This window comes from Triticum dicoccoides, chromosome 7B (genome assembly GCF_002162155.2).
Source record: "Triticum dicoccoides isolate Atlit2015 ecotype Zavitan chromosome 7B, WEW_v2.0, whole genome shotgun sequence".
Taxonomy (NCBI): Eukaryota; Viridiplantae; Streptophyta; class Magnoliopsida; order Poales; family Poaceae; genus Triticum; species Triticum dicoccoides.
This window is the reverse complement of record NC_041393.1, coordinates 49,720,250-49,745,626: the sequence shown is the minus strand read 5'-3', so window position 1 is coordinate 49,745,626 and position 25,377 is coordinate 49,720,250. Positions and strand designations below refer to the sequence as shown.

At 47.3% G+C, this 25,377-nt stretch overlaps 1 pseudogene; it reads right to left on the bottom strand.

Annotated features, from left to right (window-relative positions):
• Positions 1-1,880: 1,880 nt before the first annotated feature.
• On the bottom strand, positions 1,881-22,014 carry LOC119338588 (annotated as a pseudogene).
• Between the last annotated feature and the right edge of the window lie 3,363 nt (positions 22,015-25,377).

The following is a 25,377-nucleotide window of genomic DNA, read 5'->3' as shown; positions in this document are numbered from 1 at the left end:
CGTCTGTAAAAAAGTCACAGATGGCAAAGAGAAAACACAGCACGCGGATTGATCCCACGGATCGGTGACATGGCGTGATCTGGGCCGCCCGCACCCGCCTGTGTCTCTGACCAGTCACCACGCGCGCCCCAACCACCCATCCCATCTCTCTCTTATCCCCAAGGCCCCACCACGACCGACCGCATCTCTCCCTCGATCCCTCCTTCTGCCGCACAACACCCACCCCTCACGACCGACCGCATCTCTCCCTCTCTTATCCCCTGCTCGTCCAACTGCCGCCGGTCGATCCCGCACATCGCCTGAGCCGTGGCCGGCGCGGGATCCTCCTCCACCTCCCTTGCTTGTCAACCACCGCTGCTCGATCCTGCACGTCGCCTGAGCTGTGGCTGGCGCGGGATCCTCCTCCACCTCCCCTACTCGTCAACCCCTGCTGCTCGACCCGGCCTCGCCGTCGCCTGAGCCAGAGGCCGCCGCGGGATCCTCTTCCTCCTCCCTGCCCATCAACTGCAGCTGGCCGACCCTGCCTCGCCGGTGCGAGATCCTCCTGCCCGCCTGCGACCCCGCGCCTCCTCCCCTGCTCGTCAACGGCCGCCGCCCTTCGACACGGCGGCGCCGTTGCCAAGAGCTCGCCGGAGCTCCTCTGCAGCACAACCTCCCGCCTGGTCGACCTTCGCCTCGCCGCTGCCTGAGCTGGAGGCCGCAGAGGGATCCTCCTCCTCCCCGTCCGTGGCCCCACACCTCCTCCCGACCAGGGGATCCATGGCGCCATGGTCAACTCCGCCCGAAGACCACCCTTCGCCTCCTCGAGCTCGACGCCCGCTCTCGGATCTCGACGCTGGCAAGGGCCAGTTCGTCCGATTTGTAGTGATTTTTTTTGGTGTTGTTTCGTTCCTTTGTTCGTCCGTCACACCACGGCCAGTTCGTCCGTTTTGTAAATGGAGAACATTATATTGTGTAATTATACTGTGATGACGGATATATAGTATGTAAAGAGAGTACTTTTGTCTCGTAAACTTTGTTCATTCGTCATAGCTGTGAAAGATTTTCCCTACGCCTTCGGCCATATACGACTTCTACATTGTTTCGTTTTTTAAAAATAAAAATATTTGCTTTGCCGTGTGGGTATATGAGGATGACGACAAAGACATAGCCCAGCTGACGGCAAAGTACTTGACGCCGTCCGTTAGGGCGACTGCTCCGTGTGTTGGCATATTTTTGCCGTCTGGCTAGTCCGCTCACGGCGAACCCTATTGACTGACGGCAAATTCTTTGCCGTCATCCCGATAAACAGCAGACGGCAAAGTATTCTTTACCGGCTATTCTTTGTCGTCTGATTTTGTCGTCTGCTTCCAGACGGCAAAGTCTTTGCCGTCTGGAATATGGTTTTTGCCGTCTGTAATCCACAGACGGCAAATCTCCTGTTTCCCGTAGTGTGTGTGTTTATCTGGTTGCCACGTACGCGCAACTGCAGTTGCCGTCTAGCAAAGAATCACAGTTGCTATGCGTGTTTACCTAGTTGCCACGTTCGCGTAACTGCAGTTGCCATCCACAATGTAGGAGTGTCGTGTGGGCGAAAAGTAATTCACCCACACGCGCATGGACTAGGTGGTGGCTGTGTGGGCACAAACTAGTTCGCCCACACAGCGCAGCTGGCAAACAGCGTGGTGCAGGGCGTGTGGGCAAACTCTCCAACGCCCACACACCAGCCCCATCCTACGTGGCACACCAAATCCACCTTTTCATGTCAAGATTCGTGTAAAATACAATCAACGATGATCCAGACGTGTGGGCGAGTTGCAAAACGCCTACACGTGTGGGCGTTAGTGTTTCCGTAAATCTTACAGCCAACTAATGGACACTCGGTGCTAGACTGCTAGTCCTCACTCCAATTTGCAGGGGCATCGGCCCCCTCCGATCTTGGCCTTGCAAGCAAGAACCGAGCCGTAAAACCAGGGATCACTCGTTTCAAAATAAAACCATGGATTCGTCACCGTCACATCCAGCACACCCTGGCCACGCTCCAATTCTCCGGCGAGCCGCTCCCGCAGGAACGGTGGGACCACCACGTCCACGCCCCATGCCTGGGTGGCGATCGCGTCTTCATGCATCGTCCACATGCAGAAGCACGGCACAGCGCCTCTGCCTAGGAATGCGTCGCCGTATGACACAGTGAGCTCCGTCGAGCGGCCGCCATAGTTTAAGAAGTTGTCAAACTCCTTGATGTAGATCGTGACGTTGAGCACCGGCGAAAGCGTCCGCCGCAGGTCGCTCCTCAGGTCCATCGCCGGGTCCAGCCCATTGACGCCGGTTATGGCCACCGAGTACTCCAGAGCTCCATTGGTGGACGCGACCAAGATAAAGGAGGCAACCCAGCCTACCAGGAAAAGTATGATGAAAGGCCAAAGGGCACAAAGCAGAACATCGCAGCAGAGAGTCATCCAGCGCTGGCGCCGGCGTTCATTGTCCGACGGCGGCCATGCACCGAGCAGAGGGTTTAGTTTGTTCGGTGATGCTTGGGCGCCCATGCATCTGTGCCAGCTAGATGCCGTGTTTTTCGCTACGTTTTATATATGTACTTCCTTACTAGCTAGGGTTCCCCGGAATACCGGATTGATCTGGTTTACATTGATACGGAGCATATTAGACGCAATGAAGTGCTACCCAAGCTGAGACCGGCCGTTTTCTTTCAAGGTCTCAAAGGAAAAATCGACCGCACTGATGCCTCTTGACAGAAGAGTTTCTCGTCCGCCGTCCTCCGGCGGCTCCCCTCCGTCGACGATCTCGATCGTCGGTGGTGAGGGGGTCGCCAGATCCACGCGTGTGGATAATTTTAGACTAAAGTAGCCTAGTGTTTAGATTGTTCATCGTCTTGGGTTTGGTGGCTGTGGTGATGGAGCTGAATAAAGTTTCTTTAGATCCTACTACTCCGACGAGGCGTTCCGCCCTATGGTTGGAGATGGATATGGAATCTAGTGTTTTCAAGTAAGGATGGTGCGGCTGCGGCGGCATCCTCGTGGTGGACATGCCACTAGTAGAAAACGGCCCATTTGTCCCGGTTCCAGAGGCCCTTTAGCCCCAGTTCAGGAACCGGGACGAAAGTGTCGGGACTAAAGCCCAAACCTTTTAGTCCCGGTTCACTTACGAACCGGGACAGATGGGGCTCCACGTGGCCGCTGCGGGGCGCCCAGGCAGGAGGATCTTTAGTCCCGGTTGGTAATACCAACCGGGACCAATAGGCCCCCACGCGTCAGCAGTTGGCAATAGTTGGGGTTTTTTTTGACCGGGGAGGGGGGGTGGTGTTAGGGGTTTTGGAGGGTTAATTTAGTGGTTTCATATTGTGTTAGCTAGCTAATAGAGAGAAGTGACCTCTCTTTATCTCCCTGCTTGGTCGACGTTGGGTACTATACATATAGAGAGAACTCGACACGCTAGCTAATAAGCAAATGAAGGAATCATTAAGTACACAAGATCGTCATGAAAATATACAGAGAGAAGTGACCTCTCTTTCTCCGAGAGATTGGTCGAACAATAAGTTTCCGTATATCTATCCGACGCTACTAGCTACATATATATAATATGAGCTCTCTTACAAACCCTAACATCTAAGGTCTATATCAATTTCCACATGGTATTCTCCGGCTTTATGTATGACGTGGTCAAGAAAGAATCCCGCCAATTCCTCTTGAATTGCTCGTATACGGTCATGTAGTAGGAGTTCATCCTGCATCTGCCACATCTAATTTAAAGAAGTGGGTCAATACATATATATGAATGAAACTCAACACCAATGATGGTAATAAAATAAAATTGTGTTTTTTTGTTTACGTACATCATATTGTTTTTCAGAGTAGCCCCGCTTAGAGGTCATCGCGTTGTAGATGAACTCACAAACGTGGTATCCACAAAAATCATTCCCGTCTTCCTGCCACAAGCACTTTACAAGAAATAGAGTTCAATCAAACTGATAATCAAGCATGCTAAATAGTATTGATAAAACTAGCTAGAATCAATGGGAGATGCGCGGAACTAGCTAGTAGTACTTACTTTTGGGTGTGTAAATCGCAGCTCTGTCGGCAGTCCCGGAACAATTACGGTGAACTCTTTTCAAACCCTGCTAGAGAAAGAGAATAATTACTTGATATCAGGAAATGAACAAAGTTGCCCATATGTTGCGACAATGATCGATTGAACTTACTTCTGGAGCATAATCAGTCATGTCCGCATACTCCTGGAGATCTTTACGTCTCGAGTCTAAGACAGTTACTAATCCTCGTTCAAGCTTAATCTCTAGCAGAATAGATTGGAATCTACACACGCATGCATAACTCATCAATTACATTACTATAATTAACCTCGAGTAAGGGAAACCGAATATGCATAAGACAGTAACACTCACTTGAAGTTGTAAGGAAAGAGTATTTTATCTTTGTTTTGATTTTTAAGCAACGATTGTAGCAAGTTATCCTCGGTATCTGTGACTCTGTGTTTAACGGTCCATTCATGTATGATATTTGGGTTAATGAACCCAATGTCAAAGATTTATGCTTTTCTACATTCGACGGTCTTCAACCTGCATAATATAGTGAGGATAATTATATATACATGCAATGAAAGAGCTGAGCTATATAGAGAGACTTAACTACAGAAGTAGTACTTACACACAGTAGCAAGTCACGAGTGTTTTGTCGAGGGCCATTTGATTGTATAACTGGAATAACTCGTCAAATTCAACAGACAATAGATCAATTCCAACGAGGTCGTGCTCCTCTTTAACTCTCAGTGTCATAGTATCCTTCCCAGACTGGCTGCAGATTTTCATGTACCATTCATGCAATCTTCGCATCATCGTTGCTAGAGGAGGATGATCAGGTTTGACGAGAGGCTTCCCGTACTCGTATTTGAATTCGTCCGCCTCCATTGTTTCAAACTCTACATCATCGCTCAAGTAATCAGCAGGATTGGTACCGGGCACCATCCCCGGATGATTAGCAACGATATCACTGGACACCTTGAGTGGGGGGGGCACGATTGCTTCGCCTGTTCGCCGAGCTGGGGAATTTTGTTCCCACTTCTTCATTCTTCTGACCTTGCATCCCTGCAAGTACTTCCCGACCGTACCGCTTCCTTATATGTCCTTTTAATAGTGCGCACATAGTTGGAATCCGGTGGAGGCGGTGGTGGTCGCTTCAGGACATCGATGGTCCACTTCACTTTCACCGGATCTACCATTTCCTTCGGAGGTGGAGGTTTCCATGCAAAATGGCCCCTCACTTGGGCACAACAGATGTCCTCATTTTCCTTGTCAGTCCAATCATATGGTAACTTTCCCGGAGCCTTGAGAGATGGACTGTATTTGAATTGCTTCCCTCCTCTTCTTGTACCGCTAGCCGCCGGAGCAGCGACCTCTCTCTTCCACCGTTGCTGATGTTGCGTAGTGCTCCGATGCGCCGGAGGAGGCGGAGTGCTCCGACGCGCTGGAGGAGGCGGTGGAGGATGTGGAGGAGGAGTTGTAATGCCCTCACGCGCCAGAGGAGGCGGAGTGCTCGTCGAAGGAGGCGAAGAAGGAGCCGGAGTGCTGTCATGCGCCGGAGAAGGCGGATCAGGAAGCGGAGTGCCCTGATCACTCATCGGAGGAGGAGGCGGAAGAGGAGGCGGAGTGCCCTGACTCGCCGGAGGAGGCGACGTCCAGTTTGGAAGCTTGATGTACTCCTTCCTCCATAGACATGTACTCCATAAAGCAGCTCTCAAATGAATCTCCCCTTCACCTGTAGGGTTGGAAAAAGTGGTAGGCGTAAGCGAGACAGTTGGCCTTTGCCTATTGCCTAAGCACCCCAGGCGCGGCCTAGGCGGTAATATAGTTTTTACTCGTAGTGTATTTGTAATTATTACATGGATGTTGATATTAGTTTATGGCATATAGTTAATTACCATCTACTACCATTGGAATATAACCCGTTTGGCATATTAGTGCAGTATGTGGCATGATTTCTTGCTTGCGTAGGCAATTGCTTGATTGCCCTACCTAGACCTCCATTTATGCCCTAGGCGAGGCGTTTGGGCATTGCCTAGCGCTTAGGCGTGCCTAAGCGCCTCCTAGGCACTGCCTTTTCCAACAGAGCCTATAGGGTGGTCAAGCTCCAGCTCATGAAATCTCTCCATTATTTCATCCACTGTCACAACAGCATAGCCATGTGGAATCGTACGACAGTGAAAAGTTCTGTCAGCTAGAGGAGGTGCAACAGAGCCGAGAGCCGCCTTCAAAGTCTGGTTCTGGCATTTCGTCGTAAGCCCGCAATGTTGAGCCTCCCTGATAGTATCCACGGGGTAGCAAGGAGCCGTGAAATCAGGCTGGGCTAGCTCCATGGAAGCCACGCTGCTTCTCTGCTGAGATGGTGGGGTAGCTTCGAGCTGCTGAGATGGTTGGCCGGTAGGTGCAAGTTCCTCTAGCTTCGCTAATCTTGCTTTGACCGTTTGCATTTTACTCTGCTCCACTTTCCTCTTTCTCTCTTACTTTCTGTAACCGCCTGCCTCAGGGAACCCATGCTCCCACGCAACGGAGCCTGGTGTGCCTCGTGTTCGTCCAGGGTGCTCAGGATTCCCGAGGGCCTCAGACAGCTCGTCCTTCTCTCTGTCGGGAATGAACGTCCCTTTCTGCGCTGCGGCGATATAATTCTAAAGCTTCTTGATGGGTATTGCAAGTTGCTCGTCCATCCAACAGCACTCCCCTATTTCTGGGTCCAAAGTTCCCCCAACCCCAAAGAACCAAGTCCTTGAATGGTCTGGCCAGTTTAGTGTCGCTGGTTGGACCCCTTTAGCAATCAGGTCATTCTCAGCTTTGTCCACAGCGGTCGGGCTTTGAGGTAGCCACCTGACCCTGTGTGATGGTGATACAACTTCTTTGCAGCATTTTTCTTGTTTGTCTCTAACATTTTCTTACCCTTCTTCGATGTCTTGTGAGCCACAAATGCGGGCCAGTGATCTCTTTTCTTCTCAGATCGGCCGGTGAATTCTAGAGTCTTCCTTTTGTCGAAAAAATTTGTGTTCAACTCTTTCTTCCACCTCCTGGATAGATCTGCCATCTTCTTAAGAGCATACGACTTGAGCTTTGGCTCTATAACTGGCTTATTCGGATCCTCCTCTGGCGGTAGGGTGAAATTTGCCTTCAGCGAGGTCCAAAGATCAGCTTTCTGTCTATCTTGACATAAGAAACTTCAGGGTCGTCGACCTTAGCCGGCTTATTCCATTGCTGGATGCTGATCGGGGTGGTGTCCCTAACAATAGCTCTGCATTGAGCAACAAATGCGTCCATGGTCCGCTTGGGTTCAATCGGTTGGCATCGCCTGCGATTTGTGTGATCGTGAACCTTTCATCCTGGCGCAACCTTTTCTTCGGGCCTCGTCTCGTTACAGAAGTTTGGCTCGATCCGGAGGGCTATAAAAGCATAAACAAGCGTTAATATATGTACATACCAAAAAAATTAATGCATCAATTAGTCAACACAAGCTTAATTAATGTGTATACCTCACCGGACTTTGCAACAGTTACCTCCTCTGTTCGGTCACCGGAGCCGTCATCATGGTCTCCTACCTCCGCCATTCGGTCACCGGAGCCGTCATGATCATGTCCTTCCTCCTCCATTGTTCGATCACCGGAACCGTCATCCTCTCGTTCCTAACCATCGGTGTCGTTGCGATACAACAAGACATCACGTCCATCGCGGATTATGTCCCCCAACAACTCTTCATGTTCCAAGTCTCTTTGATCCATAGTTTATGCAAATATTACAACATGGCAATTAATATACAAACATTAGAGATGGATATATTAGTGACAAGCATAACCTAGCTAGTATCACAACAAGGAATCATATAGTGGCCTCGACGCTTCTACGGTTTAGGGTGGCCTCGACAACGCTTCTAGGGTTTGGGGTACGGTGGCCTCGATAACGGTTCTAGGGTTTGGGGAGAGGGGTGGCATCGACAACACTTTTTAAGTCCCGGTTGGCAAGAGGGGGTTGATCGATCGACGTCCCCCTCATGTTGAAGAGTTACCGAAGTTTTCTATCAACAAAAAAAGTACTACCTATCACATCTCACTCCCGGTTTGGGTGGACTCGAGAGTTTGGTCGGGCGAGAGGGGGTTGATCGACGTCCCCCATCATGTCGAAGTTATCAGGGATACGTTTCGAGAGAAAATACAACACTTGATATGTTTTGAATATATGAACATTTTAACTTATTAATGTTTCAAAATGTTCATATTCTACAATATCACCAAAAAAATTTGTGAACATAAAAAATTCTGACTTTTGCATATTCTCTGCATATGAACATACATACAGGGGCGGAGCTGGGCCCCGGGCACCCAGGGCCCAGGCCCGGGGCGTGAAAAAATTAATAGGCAATGAGTATATAGCCTTTTTTCAGGCCCGGGGTGCAACCAGTCAAAAGAAGAAGGCCCAAAGCCTTGATGGGTTGTCTTACGGGAAACCCACGCAAGCACGAGGCAACGCCACCCCATGATCTAGCACGCACGACTGCACGAGCGCACAGGAGAACGCAGGGCTATTGGACGAAACGCTCACGCGGCCGCCGCAAGTCGCACGCATGCGGACAGCGCGATCCATCTCCAGCAGCAGCAGGGCCTCTAACGCCCGCGCCGCCGTCCGCCGTGGCTCCGCCCCAGGCCCACCCACTTTCCCCCTACTCCCAGGCTGTAGGCTACCGCCCTCCTGTTCGTCGTTCGCCCGTGTGACCCTGCTTCACTGCCGGCTGCCGTAACTTGTAATTTTCTTTGATGCTTCCCCTGTTTCTCCTTGATGCTTTCTACTTAAACTATGTTCTATTTGTATGAGTTGTATCAGTGTACAAGATGCTTTGAACTGAAATTTATACCATGTTGTATCCAGTCAGATTTCTAGGGCATTGTTGAACTCAAATTAATGTAATTGCCAATTTCATTTTATATTGTAGAACAAGAAGATGAAGAGATTTTTCCTGTTGCAACCTCATCAGTGGAAAGAGTTTATGAGTATAATCAAGACTTGCCAATTTCATTTTATATTGTAGAACAAGAAGATGAAGAGATTTTTCCTGTTGCAACCGCATCAGTGGAAAGAGTTTATGAGTATAATCAAGACTGAGTTAAGGAATAGAATGAACGAGTGATGCTTGGCTGAATTAAAGAATGGTTTGCTATGTTGAGCGAGATGTATTTTGCAAGTACTGAAGATGATGATATTGTGTATCACTTTCAATCATATAGGTTTCTTTAACTCTTCGAAGTGGTACATTTTTTAATTTTTATCAATGATAATTGTTTCACATGATGTTTATGCCTTTATTTATGAAAAATGTTTCTTTTGATGTCTTGAAGGTGTTGAGTCTTCTCCCACCGTTCATGATGTTATGCGAGGCACTGATGAAGCAAAGCAAACTATTGATTTGGTACTCTTTTTTTATCACGTATTGTTCTTTATAGTTTTTGTCATTTTTAATTTATTTTGTTGTATTGTTAAGCATTGAGTTTAAATTCTAAAGTTTTCATGCAATTGAGCCATATTTTGTATGGGGTTTCTTTTGAGGTAGCTAAAAGCCTTATGAATGTTAAGTTTTTCAATCGTGGAAATTTTTTTTGGGCCCGGGGCTTGCTCCAATCCTGGCTCCGCCACCGCATACATACATTTTCTTTTTTCTTAAATGTAACTTTTGCATATATGAACATACATACACAATTTGTTTTCTAAAAATGCACATATAAACATATACATAGAACATACATACATAAAACTCTTCTAAAAATGTAACTTTTGCATATCTATGAACATATACAGAGAACATACATACATACATTTTTCTAAAAATGCAAAAAACATCATCAAATGAACAAAAAAATTATATGAACAAAAAAAGCATACATCATCTATCATCAACATCATCATATCTATCATCAGCAAAAAAAATTATATGAACAAAAAAAACTATGGACAGTGATGAAAAGGGGGCCGGCCGGACCATAGTGCGGGGCGGCGCGGACCGTCGGCGAGGGCTCGGGGCAGGGGCGCGGCGACGACGTCGGGGGCGGCGACGACGACGCCAACGATGGGGCAGGGCGACGACGGCGTCAGGGGTAGTGACGGCGATGGCAGGGGCGGCGGGCGGCGGCGGGGCAGCCTGGCGGCGTCTGTTGGGTTTCGTAGTAATTTCAAAAAATTTCCTACGCGCACACAGGATCATGTGATGCATAGCAACGAGAGGAGAGTGTTGTCTACGTACCCAACGCAGACCGACTGCGGAAGCAATGACACGACGTAGAGGAAGTAGTCGTACGTCTTCACGATCCAACCGATCAAGCACCGAAACTACGGCACCTCCGAGTTCGAGCACACGTTCAGCTCGATGACGATCTCCGGACTCCGATCCAGCAAAGTGTCGGGGAAGAGTTTCGTCAGCACGACGGCGTGGTGACGATCTTGATGAACTACAGCAGCAGGGCTTCGCCTAAACTCCGCTACAGTATTATCGAGGAATATGGTGGCAGGGGGCACCGCACACGGCTAAGGAATCGATCACGTGGATCAACTTGTGTCAACTTGTGTGTTTAGAGGTGCCCCTGCCTCCGTATATAAAGGAGGAGAGGAGGGGAGGCTGGCCGGCCAAAGAGGGAGGCGCAGGAGAGTCCTACTCCCTCTGGGAGTAGGATTCCTCCCCCCAATCCTAGTCCAACTAGGATTCCTCGGAGGGGAAGGGAGAGAGGGGGGCCGGCCACCTTCTCCTAGTCCTAATAGGACTAGGGGAGGGGAAAGAGGCGCAGCCACCTTGGGTTGCCCCTTTCTCCTTTCCACTAAGGCCCATGATGCCCCATATGGCTCCCGGGGGGTTCCGGTAACCTCCCGGTAACCCGGTAAAATCCCGATTTCACCCGGAACACTTCCGATGTCCAAACATAGGCTCCCAATATATCAATCTTTACGTCTCGACCATTTCGAGACTCCTCGTCATGTCCGTGATCACATCGGGACTCCGAACAACCTTCGGTACATCAAAATGCATAAACTCATAATATAACTGTCATCGTAACCTTAAGCGTGCGGACCCTACGGGTTCGAGAACAATGTAGACATGACCGAGACATGTCTCTGGTCAATAACCAATAGCGGGACCTGGATGCCCATATTGGCTCCTACATATTCTACGAAGATCTTTATCGGTCAGACCGCATAACAACATACGTTGTTCCCTTTGTCATCGGTATGTTACTTGCCCGAGATTCGATCGTCGGTATCCAATACCTAGTTCAATCTCGTTAACGGCAAGTCTCTTTACTCGTTCCGTAATACATCATCTCACAACTAACATATTAGTTGTAATGCTTGCAAGGCTTATGTGATGTGTATTACCGAGAGGGCCCAGAGATACCTCTCCGACAATCGGAGTGACAAATCCTAATCTCGAAATACGCCAACCCAACATCGACCATTGGAGACACCTGTAGTACTCCTTTATAATCACCGATTTACGTTGTGACGTTTGGTAGTACCCAAAGTGTTCCTCCGGTAAACGGGAGTTGCATAATCTCATAGTCGTAGGAACATGTATAAGTCATGAAGAAAGCAATAGCAACATACTAAACGATCAGGTGCTAAGCTAATGGAATGGGTCATGTCAATCAGATCATTCTACTAATGATGTGACCTCGTTAATCAAATAACAACTCATTGTTCATGGTTAGGAAACATAACCATCTTTGATTAACGAGCTAGTCAAGTAGAGGCATCCTAGTGACACTCTGTTTGTCTATGTATTCACACATGTATTATGTTTCCGGAAAATACAATTCTAGCATGAATAATAAACATTTATCATGATTATAAGGAAATAAATAATAACTTTATTATTGCCTCTAGGGCATATTTCCTTCAGTCTCCCACTTGCACTAGAGTCAATAATCTAGATTACACTGTAATGAATCTAACACCCATGGAGCTTTGGTGCTGATCATGTTTTGCTCGTGGAAGAGGCTTAGTCAACGGGTCTGCAATATTCAGATCCGTATGTATCTTGCAAATCTCTATGTCTCCCACCTGGACTAGATCCCGGATGGAGTTGAAGCGTCTCTTGATGTGTTTGGTCCTTTTGTGAAATCTGGATTCCTTTGCCAAGGCAATTGCACCAGTATTGTCACAAAAGATTTTCATTGGACCCAATGCACTAGGTATGACACCTAGATCGGATATGAACTCCTTCATCCAGACTCCTTCATTTGCTGCTTCCGAAGCAGCTATGTATTCCGCTTCACATGTAGATCCCGCTACGACGCTTTGTTTAGAACTGCACCAACTGACAGCTCCACCATTTAATGTAAACACGTATCCGGTTTGCGATTTAGAATCGTCCGGATCAGTGTCAAAGCTTGCATCAACGTAACCTTTTACGATGAGCTCTTTGTCACTTCCATATACGAGAAACATATCCTTAGTCCTTTTCAGGTATTTCAGGATGTTCTTGACCGCTGTCCAGTGATCCATTCCTGGATTACTTTGGTACCTCCCTGCTAAACTTATAGCAAGGCACACATCAGGTCTGGTACACAGCATTGCATACATGATAGAGCCTATGGCTGATGCATAGGGAACATCTTTCATATTCTCTCTATCTACTGCAGTGGTCGGGCATTGAGTCTTACTCAATTTCACACCTTGTAACACAGGCAAGAACCCTTTCTTTGCTTGATCCATTTTGAATTTCTTCAAAATTTTGTCAAGGTATGTGCTTTGTGAAAGTCCAATTAAGCGTCTTGATCTGTCTCTATAGATCTTAATGCCTAATATGTAAGCAGCTTCACCGAGGTCTTTCATTGAAAAACTTTTATTCAAGTATCCCTTTATGCTATCCAGAAATTCTATATCATTTCCAATCAGTAATATGTCATCCACATATAATATCAGAAATGCTACAGAGCTCCCACTCACTTTCTTGTAAATGCAGGCTTCTCCAAAAGTCTGTATAAAACCAAATGCTTTGATCACACTATCAAAACGTTTATTCCAACTCCGAGAGGCTTGCACCAGTCCATAAATGGATCGCTGGAGCTTGCACACTTTGTTAGCTCCCTTTGGATCGACAAAACCTTCTGGTTGCATCATATACAACTCTTCTTCCAGGAATCCATTCAGGAATGCAGTTTTGACATCCATTTGCCAAATTCCATAATCATAAAATGCGGCAATTGCTAACATGATTCGGACGGACTTAAGCATCGCTACGGGTGAGAAGGTCTCATCGTAGTCAATTCCTTGAACTTGCCGAAAACCTTTTGCGACAAGTCGAGCTTTGTAGACAGTAACATTACCATCAGCGTCAGTCTTCTTCTTAAAGATCCATTTATTCTCAATCGCTTGCCGATCATCGGGCAAGTCAACCAAAGTCCATACTTTGTTCTCATACATGGATCCCATCTCAGATTTCATGGCTTCTAGCCACTTTGCGGAATCTGGGCTCACCATCGCTTCTTCATAGTTCGTAGGTTCATCATGATCTAATAGCATGACCTCCAGAACAGGATTACCGTACCACTCTGGTGCGGATCTTACTCTGGTTGATCTACGAAGTTCAGTAGTATCTTGATCTGAAGTTTCATGATCATTATCATTGGCTTCCTCACTAACTGGTGTAGGTGTCACTGAAACAGTTTTCTGTGATGAACTACTTTCCAGTAAGGGAGCAGGTACAGTTACCTCGTCAAGTTCTACTTTCCTCCCACTCACTTCTTTCGAGAGAAACTCCTTCTCTAGAAATGATCCATTCTTAGCAACAAATGTTTTGCCTTCGGATCTGTGATAGAAGGTGTACCCAACAGTTTCCTTTGGGTATCCTATGAATACACATTTCTCCGATTTGGGTTCGAGCTTATCAGGTTGAAGTTTTTTCACATAAGCATCGCAGCCCCAAACTTTAAGAAACGACAACTTTGGTTTCTTGCCAAACCATAGTTCATAAGGCGTCGTCTCAACGGATTTTGATGGTGCCCTATTTAACGTGAATGCGGCCGTCTCTAAAGCATATCCCCAAAATGATAGCGGTAAATCTGTAAGAGACATCATAGATCGCACCATATCTAGTAAAGTACGATTACGACGTTTGGACACACCATTACGCTGTGGTGTTCCGGGGGGCGTGAGTTGCGAAACTATTCCACAGTTTTTCAAATGTACACCAAACTCGTAACTCAAATATTCTCCTCCACGATCAGATCGTAGAAACTTTATTTTCTTGTTACGATGATTTTCAACTTCACTCTGAAATTCTTTGAACTTTTCAAATGTTTCAGACTTATGCTTCATTAAGTAGATATATCCATATCTGCTCAAATCATCTGTGAAGGTGAGAAAATAACGATATCCGCCACGAGCCTCAATATTCATCGGACCACATACATCGGTATGTATGATTTCCAACAAATCTGTTGCTCTCTCCATAGTACCGGAGAACGGTGTTTTAGTCATCTTGCCCATGAGGCACGGTTCGCAAGTACCAAGTGATTCATAATCAAGTGGTTCCAAAAGTCCATTAGTATGGAGTTTCTTCATGCGTTTTATACCGATATGACCTAAACGACAGTGCCACAAATAAGTTGCACTTTCATTATCAACTCTGTATCTTTTGGTTTCAACATTATGAATATGTGTATTACTACTATCGAGATTTAGTAAGAATAGACCACTCTTCAAGGGTGCATGACCATAAAAGATATTACTCATATAAATAGATAAACCGATATTCTCTGATTTAAATGAATAACCGTCTCGCATTAAACAAGATCCAGATATAATGTTCATGCTCAACGCTGGCACCAAATAACAATTATTTAGGTCTAATATTAATCCCGAAGGTAGATGTAGAGGTAGCGTGCCGACCGCGATCACATCGACTTTGGAACCGTTTCCCACGCGCATCGTCACCTCGTCCTTTGCCAGTGCCCGCTTATTCTGTAGTCCCTGTTTCGAGTTGCAAATATTAGCAACAGAACCAGTATCAAATACCCAGGTGCTACTGCGAGCATTGGTAAGGTACACATCAATAACATGTATATCACATATACCTTTGTTCACCTTGCCATCCTTCTTATCCGCCAAATACTTGGGGCAGTTCCGCTTCCAGTGACCAGTCTGCTTGCAGTAGAAGCACTCAGTTTCAGGCTTAGGTCTAGACTTGGGTTTCTTCTCTTGAGAAGCAACTTGCTTGCCGTTCTTTTTGAAGTTCCCCTTTTTCTTCCCTTTGCCCTTTTTCTTGAAACTAGTGGTCTTGTTAACCATCAACACTTGATGCTCCTTCTTGATTTCTACCTCCGCAGCTTTTAGCATTGCGAAGAGCTCGGGAATAGTCTTGTTCATCCCTTGCATATTACAGTTCATCACGAAGCTCTTGTAGCTTGGTGGCAGTGATTGGAGAATTCTGTCAATGACGCAATCATCTGGAAGATTAACTCCCAATTGAATCAAGTGATTATTATACCCAGACATTTTGAGTATATGCTCACTGACAGAACTTTTCTCTTCCATCTTGCAGCTATAGAACTTATTGGAGACTTCATATCTCTCAATCCGGGCATTTGCTTGAAATATTAACTTCAACTCCTGGAACATCTCATATGCTCCATGACGTTCAAAACGTCGTTGAAGTCCCAATTCTAAGCCGTAAAGCATGGCACACTGAACTATCGAGTAGTCATCAGCTTTGCTCTGCCAGACGTTCATAACATCTGGCGTTGCTCCAGCAGCAGGCCTGGCACCCAGCGGTGCTTCCAGGACGTAATTCTTCTGTGCAGCAATGAGGATAATCCTCAAGTTACGGACCCAGTCCGTGTAATTGCTACCATCATCTTTCAACTTTGCTTTCTCAAGGAACGCATTAAAATTTAACGGAACAACAGCACGAGCCATCTATCTACAATCAACATAAACAAGCAAGATACTATCAGGGACTAAGTTCATGATAAATTTTAAGTTCAATTAATAATATTATTAAAGAACTCCCACTTAGATAGACATCCCTCTAATCCTCTAAGTGATCACGTGATCCAAATCAACTAAACCATGTCCGATCATCACGTGAGATGGAGTAGTTTCATCGGTGAACATCATTATGTTGATCATATCTACTATATGATTCACGCTCGACCTTTCGGTCTCCGTGTTCCGAGGCCATATCTGCATATGCTAGGCTCGTCAAGTTTAACCTGAGTATTCTGCGTGTGCAAAACTGGCTTGTACCCGTTGTAGATGGACGTAGAGCTTATCACACCCGATCATCACGTGGTGTCTGGGCACGACGAACTTTGGCAACGGTGCATACTCAGGGAGAACACTTCTTGATAATTTAGTGAGAGATCATCTTATAATGCTACCGTCAATCAAAGCAAGATAAGATGCATAAAAGGATAAACATCACATGCAATCAATATAAGTGATATGATATGGCCATCATCATCTTGTGCTTGTTATCTCCATCTCCGAAGCACCGTCATGATCACCATCGTCACCGGCGCGACACCTTGATCTCCATCGTAGCATCGTTGTCGTCTCGCCAATCTTATGCTTCCACGACTATCACTACCGTTTAGTAGTAAAGCATTACATCGTGATTGCATTGCATACAATAAAGCGACAACCATATGGCTCCTGCCAGTTGCCGATAACTCGGTTACAAAACATGATCATCTCATACAATAAAATTCAGCATCATGCCTTGACCATATCACATCACAACATGCCCTGCAAAAACAAGTTAGACGTCCTCTACTTTGTTGTTGCATGTTTTACGTGGCTGCTACGGGCTTAAGTAAGAACCAATCTCACCTACGCATCAAAACCACAACGATAGTTTGTCAAATAGACTCCGTTTTAACCTTCTCAAGGACCGGGCGTAGCCATACTTGGTTCAACTAAAGTTGGAGAGACAGTCGCCCGCAAGCCATCTATGTGCAAAGCACGTCGAGGGAACCGGTCTCGCGTAAGCGTACGCGTAAGGTTGGTCTGGGTCGTCTCGTCCAACAATACCGCCGAACCAAAGTATGACATGCTGGTAGGCAGTATGACTTGTATCGTCCACAACTCACTTGTGTTCTACTCGTGCATATAACATCAACATAAATAACCTAGGCTCGGATGCCACTGTTGGGTTTCGTAGTAATTTCAAAAAATTTCCTACGCACACGCAAGATCATGTGATGCATAGCAACGAGGGGAGAGTATTGTCTACGTACCCAACGCAGACCGACTGCGGAAGCGATGACACGACGTAGAGGAAGTAGTTGTACGTCTTCTCGATCCAACCGATCAAGCACCGAAACTACGGCACCTCCGAGTTCGAGCACACGTTCAGCTCGATGACGATCCCCGGACTCCGATCCAGCAAAGTGTCGGAGAAGAGTTTCGTCAGCACGACGGCGTGGTGACGATCTTGATGAACTACAGCAGCAGGGCTTCGCCTAAACTCCGCTACAGTATTATCGAGGAATATGGTGGCAGGGGGCACCGCACACGGCTAAGGAATCGATCACGTGGATCAACTTGTGTCAACTTGTGTGTTTAGAGGTGCCCCTGCCTCCGTATATAAAGGAGGAGAGGAGGGGAGGCTGGCCGGCCAAAGAGGGAGGCGCAGGAGAGTCCTACTCCCTCTGGGAGTAGGATTCCTCCCCCCAATCCTAGTCCAACTAGGATTCCTCGGAGGGGAAGGGAGAGAGGGGGGCCGGCCACCTTCTCCTAGTCCTAATAGGACTAGGGGAGGGGAAAGAGGCGCAGCCACCTTGGGTTGCCCCTTTCTCCTTTCCACTAAGGCCCATGATGCCCCATATGGCTCCCGGGGGGTTCCGGTAACCTCCCGGTAACCCGGTAAAATCCCGATTTCACCCGGAACACTTCCGATGTCCAAACATAGGCTCCCAATATATCAATCTTTACGTCTCGACCATTTCGAGACTCCTCGTCATGTCCGTGATCACATCGGGACTCCGAACAACCTTCGGTACATCAAAATGCATAAACTCATAATATAACTGTCATCGTAACCTTAAGCGTGCGGACCCTACGGGTTCGAGAACAATGTAGACATGACCGAGACATGTCTCTGGTCAATAACCAATAGCGGGACCTGGATGCCCATATTGGCTCCTACATATTCTACGAAGATCTTTATCGGTCAGACCGCATAACAACATACGTTGTTCCCTTTGTCATCGGTATGTTACTTGCCCGAGATTCGATCGTCGGTATCCAATACCTAGTTCAATCTCGTTAACGGCAAGTCTCTTTACTCGTTCCGTAATACATCATCTCACAACTAACATATTAGTTGTAATGCTTGCAAGGCTTATGTGATGTGTATTACCGAGAGGGCCCAGAGATACCTCTCCGACAATCGGAGTGACAAATCCTAATCTCGAAATACGCCAACCCAACATCGACCATTGGAGATACCTGTAGTACTCCTTTATAATCACCCATTTACGTTGTGACGTTTGGTAGTACCCAAAGTGTTCCTCCGGTAAACGGGAGTTGCATAATCTCATAGTCGTAGGAACATGTATAAGTCATGAAGAAAGCAATAGCAACATACTAAACGATCAGGTGCTAAGCTAATGGAATGGGTCATGTCAATCAGATCATTCTACTAATGATGTGACCTCGTTAATCAAATAACAACTCATTGTTCATGGTTAGGAAACATAACCATCTTTGATTAACGAGCTAGTCAAGTAGAGGCATACTAGTGACACTCTGTTTGTCTATGTATTCACACATGTATTATGTTTCCGGAAAATACAATTCTAGCATGAATAATAAACATTTATCATGATTATAAGGAAATAAATAATAACTTTATTATTGCCTCTAGGGCATATTTCCTTCAGCGTCTATGTCGGCGGCATCGTGAGGGGCTGAAATGTGAGATGAGAACTGAAATTTTCTAAGTGCTATCTTATATACCTAGAGCTTTGGTCCCGGTTCGTAAGGCTAACCCGGACCAATGCCCCCTTTGGTCCCGGTTGGTGTCACAAACCGGGACCAAAGGTCTCTTTTCAGCAGCCCAAAGGGCGGGAAGTAGTACTGGCCATGGGAAGCCCGGCCCGGCCCGAAAAAGCCTGACCCGACCTGGCCCGATGCTGCCCCCGGGCCGGGCTCGGGCCTAGTTTTTGAGCTCGAAGGCCGGGCCGGGCCGGGCCCGGGCCCGTCATTTTTACATTTTTCTGAAGGTCGGGCCGGGCCGGGCCAAAGCCCGACGGACTTTTACGTGCTCGGGCCCAGAAACACAGGCCCGATGGCCGGGCCGGGCCGAGCCCGGGGCTGGATTTTTTGTGTCGGGCTTGGCTAGGCCCGGCCCGAGGTTTGGCCAGGTATAGCGGGAAGCAGAGACCTTTGGTCCCGGTTATACTTGGCCATACCTCGGGCCGGGCCGGGCTTCGGGCCAGGCCTAGCCAAGCCCGACGCAAAAAACCCAGGCCCGGGCCCGGCCCGACCCGACCAATGGGCCTGTTTTTTAGGCCCGAGCCCGGCTCGAACACCTAGAAGCCCATCGGGCTTCGGGCCGGCCCGGCCCGACCTTCAGGAAAGCGCAAAATCGACGGGCCCGGGCCCGGCCCGGCCCGGCCTTCGGGCTCAAAATCTAGGCCCGAGCCCGGCCCGGGGGCAGCGTCAGGCCGGGCCGGGTCGGGCTTTTTCGGGTCGGGCCGGGCTTCCCATGGCCAGGTATAGTCCCGGTTGGTGGCACCAACCGGACTAAAGGGGGCATTGGTCCTGGTTCGTGTCACCAACCGGGACCAATAACCTGTGCCTGGCATAGCCGCGGTGCGGTGGGAGTCTAGTCCCACCTCGCTAGCTGGGAGAGGCCATGACCTATTTATAAGCGCTGCTACCCATTCAATATCTAGCTCCTTTCTAATGCAGGCTCTTACGGGCCTAAACACACTGTATCTGCCTGTGGGCCTACTCGGCCTGCTAGTGGCCTGAATCCTGGCTCTAATTAGTTGGTTTGGTTTCTAGTCATATTCAGGCCGTGCTGGCTCAGTAGGCGACATTTTTTCAATATTTTTCCCAGTTTTTTTTTTGTTTTTGCATTATTTATTTTTTTTTGTTTTTTGCTTTACTTTTTTTAATTTTGTTTGCTGTTCGGTCACAAAAATTATAAACTTTCTGTTAGTGCCATTTATTTTCAAATTTGAATTCTTTAAAATTTGTGTGAATCACTAGTTTGTGAATAACTTTACCATAAAAATAGATTTTTGAGTGATTGTTTTTTCTCCTATTTAAGATTTTTCTAAAGATTTTGTTATTTTAGTTTTTAACAAAAAAAGTACTTTATGATAATTATTTTTGCTATTAAAGTTTCTAACAAAAAAACTTTATGATAATTCTTTTTTCTATTAATGTTTTGAACAAAAATACTTTGATAATTTTAGTTGCATACATTTTTTGTAATTTTAGTTTTAAAAACACTAGAAGTTTATAAAATCTTTTTAGTTGATTCCTTTTGCTATTAGAGTTTTATAAAAGTTTTTTAGTTGATTTTTTTTGCTACTGAAGACTATTATAGTTTTGTTTTATAAAAGTTGAGAGGGTTACGACAAAAACTTGATACACTTCGTGTGCAAAATGGACAATCTCGCCGAGCTCCATCACTCCGTGCTTCGCCTCCGCGATGTCATCGCTTGATGGGTGCATAGTACTTCACACACTACTTCCTTTATTCTTAAATACATGTCACCATAGATTTTTGTTGTCTTTAGTGAATAACTACTTTGTGTACAAATATGTAGGTAAATAAATATGAAAAAAGATTGTGAAAAGTTTTGACGACAAATGTAAGGTTCAGCCACATCTTTTCCTTTCCAGTCGGAGTGGGGCTTGAGACCGAACACGAGCTCAGGCCTTGGGCACTCTGGGTAGTAGCTGAATCTAGCGTAAGTGTCAGCCCTCACCCCGAGCTGGTCCACGAAGTAGTCATCGTGGAGCTCCAGTAGCTTCGCCATTGCCCGGAGCAGACCGTCCTTCACTCCCCCGCATTTCTTTGTGAACTCGTCAAGAAGACCCCTGATAACAAAAACAAGAACCATATATCCACCGACGATCTTTCATTGAGTACTATTCCCTCCGTTCGAAATTACTTGTCGCAGAAATAGATGTATCTAGACGTATTTTAATTCTAAATACATCCATTTTCAAGACAAGTAATTCTGAACGGAAGGAGTATACTACAGTCTACAGTGCAATTTTCAGAGATATCACATTATTCATGTTTGTGAGATGGGTCACCTGAAGGTTTCGGGGTGCGCTGGCTAGAGGGCAAAGTTCCGCTCGTCCACGGGCTCCACCTTGAGGAAGAGGCGGTCAGACCAGTCTAGGATCTGGTCCGCCGAGCTCACCTGGTCGGTGCCGTACCCCTCGAGCTGGAACCGCTGGCCGTCGATTAGGTTGGTGTATCTTTGTTTCTCTTCGGGCGGCCGCCGGAAGAACTCCCTCGAAGCGGCCATCATGCCATCCATCACAGCGGTGTCTACGCCGTGGTTAGTCATCTGCAGGGTACTACTTCGTCCCATAATGTGAGACTTTTTTGATACTACATTAGTATTAGAAAACATTTTACATTATGAGACGGATGGAGTAGAACAGAACATCGATTGTATGCTTAATATGGACGCTTGCAGCTTGATATTGCTCAAAACGGTGGAGCACGGTCGTACGTAAGATAAGTCGTTACCACTGCTTACCAGGAAAAGACCCCACGACTCAAGCGCCAGCCGGAGCTTCGTTGCTTCGTTGTCAGCAGCGGCGTGGTCGTCCAGCTTGAAAAGGCGGCCGAGGTCAATGACAGGGACCGGCACCATGACTGCCGCGGCAGGCTGCTGGTTGTGGTCGTGTTGTCCACGCGCGACGTACCAGGCCGGCATGTCGGGCGCGCTGAGGGTGCCGGCAAGCTCCTGCACCGTCGTGATCGCTCTGGCTTCCTCCGTGCTTTCCATAGCTGCACAGTGGGCGCTCATTCGACGCGACGTGTAACAATACTAGTGGTTGGGGCGCGTCCTGAGCGCGCTTCCTCTGCGGTCCTTTGCGCACATGCCTTGATTGTGCAGTTGTGAACGTGCATATGCGTGCTTGAGTTACTCAGTTGTTAAAATATAAATAGAGTTAATACAAGCTTAGCAGAAAAGTGTTCAATCATCAGGCATATCAAGGTAATAGGTCCATATTATCATATAGTAGGTGACAGTTGTCAGGACCCCGACTCGATGTCACATCGATCTAGCTGGTAACACCTCATATCACTTTGCGGCCTCACGCACGGTATCCCCACGGGTGTCGTCTTACCTTTTCCCGGGACCGTTTGCGCCTTTTGGCTCACGTATATGATAGTGTCGCTAGCATCCATATGATAAAGAGCCCGGGCTGACATGACTAGTCGTAAACCCAAAGTGGCACAGACTTACAGGGACAGGCATCCATGACCCAGCTTCGAACGTGTCGGTCATCAGCAAGTGGGTCCGGGCTGTAGCACTGGGCTAGCAGGACTCCGGTAAACCGGGCTGTAGCGGGCTAACAGGACTCCGGTACTCAAAGCGTGACATTTCCCCGAAGGGACAGACACAGGAACGAAGAAGGACACATGCCGGCCAGCCTAAGTGTTCCAGAGCAGTAGCAAGCTACCCTGGCTCAGCGGTAACACTAGGAGACATTTCCCGGTAAGAGAGGCTACCAAAGATAAACAACTAGATAGTCAGATCCCACACATACCAAGCATTTCAATCATACACACAATATGCTCGATATGTGCAAATACAACGAAGCATCACAACATGACTCTATGACACAAGTACTTTATTTAAGGCTCAGTGAGCCATACATAACATACACAAAGGTACGGGTCTCACGACCCCACATACAAGTCATACAGTCATACAAACCAGCAGCGGAAGTAACTTGTCTGAGTACAGACAACTAATAAAATAAAAGAGGCTTGGAAAGCCTAGCTATACTACGTGGTCCATCACAAGCTCAGGGTCACCACCTGGGTCTTTAGCCTACTCGTTGATGTCAACGTCTACATAGAACCCATCAGAAGGGGTTGCAGCGTCTTCTGTAAAAATGTAGATTATAGCAACATGAGTACAAAGGTACTCAGCAAGACTTACATCAGATCCTACATACATGCATGTTATCAAGAAGGGTTGGTGGAGTTATTGCAGCAAGCCAGCTTTGACTCTTGGCTAGACTATCCTACGAGACTTCAACTTGAAATGGTTTTGCGCACACGAGTCCACTACTCACCAATTCAATACACTACCGAGGATCCACCTCCGTCTTCCTACGGAAGAGCCATCCTCGGCACTCACACTTATCTTGAGGCTTTTAACAGTTTCCATTTACTTGTCTATGAACTGTATAGGCAACCAAGTAGTCCTTTACCGCGGACGCGGCTATTCGAATAGATCATGTTAACCCTGCAGGGGTGTACTTCTTCATACACGCTCTCACCACTTACCGTCGTTTACACGACATGTACTCGGCAACCTTCAAGCGGAAGCCCAACGTGGGTGTCGGCCACGACCTACCTAATCACCTAAGCCTCCAGTCCAGGTTTATCGCCTATTCAGGTTCCATCCGCAGGGAGTCCGGCCGAGGTTTCCCATACGGCCCCGAACGATGTGAACAGGGTTCCCGAGATACCTAACGGGTAATCGGTACACCGTGCCACGTACCTACCGCATCACAGCCCACCCCTACGGTCAGCGCTGTCCACGGCCTCCAGTAGGCTACAAACACCAGAAACTACTTGCAACTCCTGGACGGAGAACTAGGGTGAATAAGAAGCCGAGAGGGTCCATTGGTTTCGGGCCCAATGCATGGTAGTAGCTGATTCTTAAATCACACATACAGATCTCAGTGCTTAAGGTCGGCTTCAATGAAACAACCCACCATGTACTCCTACATGGCCTCTCATCGATACCTTTACCAAATCGTGTTCACCACACCACTCTCATTACCGACATAAACATTTCACTCTAGCCCATCACCCAGATGAACCAGACCTGACACGACTCTAAGCATAGCAGGCATAGCAAGGTAGGAACAACACATACATATGGCTCAATCAACTCCTACACATGCTAGTGGGTTTCATCTAGTTACTGTGGCAATGACAGGTCATGCAAAGGAAATGGGTTCAACTACCGTAGCACACAGCAGTTTGAAACGCGTTGTCTTAATGCAGTAAAGGAGAGCAGGAGCGAGAACATGGTATTGTATCGATATGATCAAATGGTTGGTTGCTTGCCTGATGGTTCGATGCACTGATATGGTTCTTCGTTAGGGTAATCACGGTACTCCTCGGGGACAGAACCTGTCGCAAAGGACATCGATACACAAGCATCACCAAACAATGTGCAACAATATGATGCATGCATGAAACATGGCAATATGAGTGTGTTGGGCTAATGCAACTAGAACCAGAAGGGTTTGAACAAATTTGAATCAAAGATTCAAATTTCAAATTCAAACATGGCCTTTTAAAAGTGCTTTTCCTTGTTCTGCTTAAAACATCAATTTAACTTGTTTGATCATGCATGAAAATAGTACAGATGGGTAGATTGGATTTTTCTGATCATTTTTCATATATAATTTGTCCAATTTGGAGTTACAGAATAAAAGTTATGAATTTTTGAGGTTTAAATAATATTCTGGAATTTCCTGATTTAAATTAAATCCAGAAATATAATTATTGCGCCAGCATGACGTCAGCATGACGTCAGTGGTCAACTGCGGCTGGCTGAGGTCAAACCTGACGTGTGGGGCCCACACGTCAGTGACAGGGGGGGTTAAACAGGATTAAATTAATCCTAATTAGGGATTAGTGGCGCTGGGGCCCACTGTCAGTGTCAGGGGGGGTTGACTAACAGTAGTTTAGCGCTAATCTAACCACCTGGACGACAGGGCCCACGTGTCAGTGACCCTGGGAGGTCAAACCCCAGGTCGGACAAGTCAAACCCCACCGGCGACTTGACGCCGGCGAGGTCCGAGACGGCGGCGAAAGTGCTTTTTGCCATTCCGGCAACCAAATGGACGGCGGAAGGCATCTACGTGTTGCTGAGGTTGAGCCGCGACTATTGGTGGTGGTGGTTGGGCTCGGGGTGGCCGGAGTTGACGGCGGCGAGCTCGGCTGCGGCGGCCGGAGTTCGGGTGCGGTCGGAATCGGCGTTGCAGGGCGTTAGAAGAGGTGTTGGTGCGTGCTACGTGCTCCTGGTGAGGTGTGGAGCACGATGGTGTGCTCGGTTGGGCGCTACGGCGACCGTGGCCACGACGGCGACATCGCCGGCGGCGTGGAGCTCTCG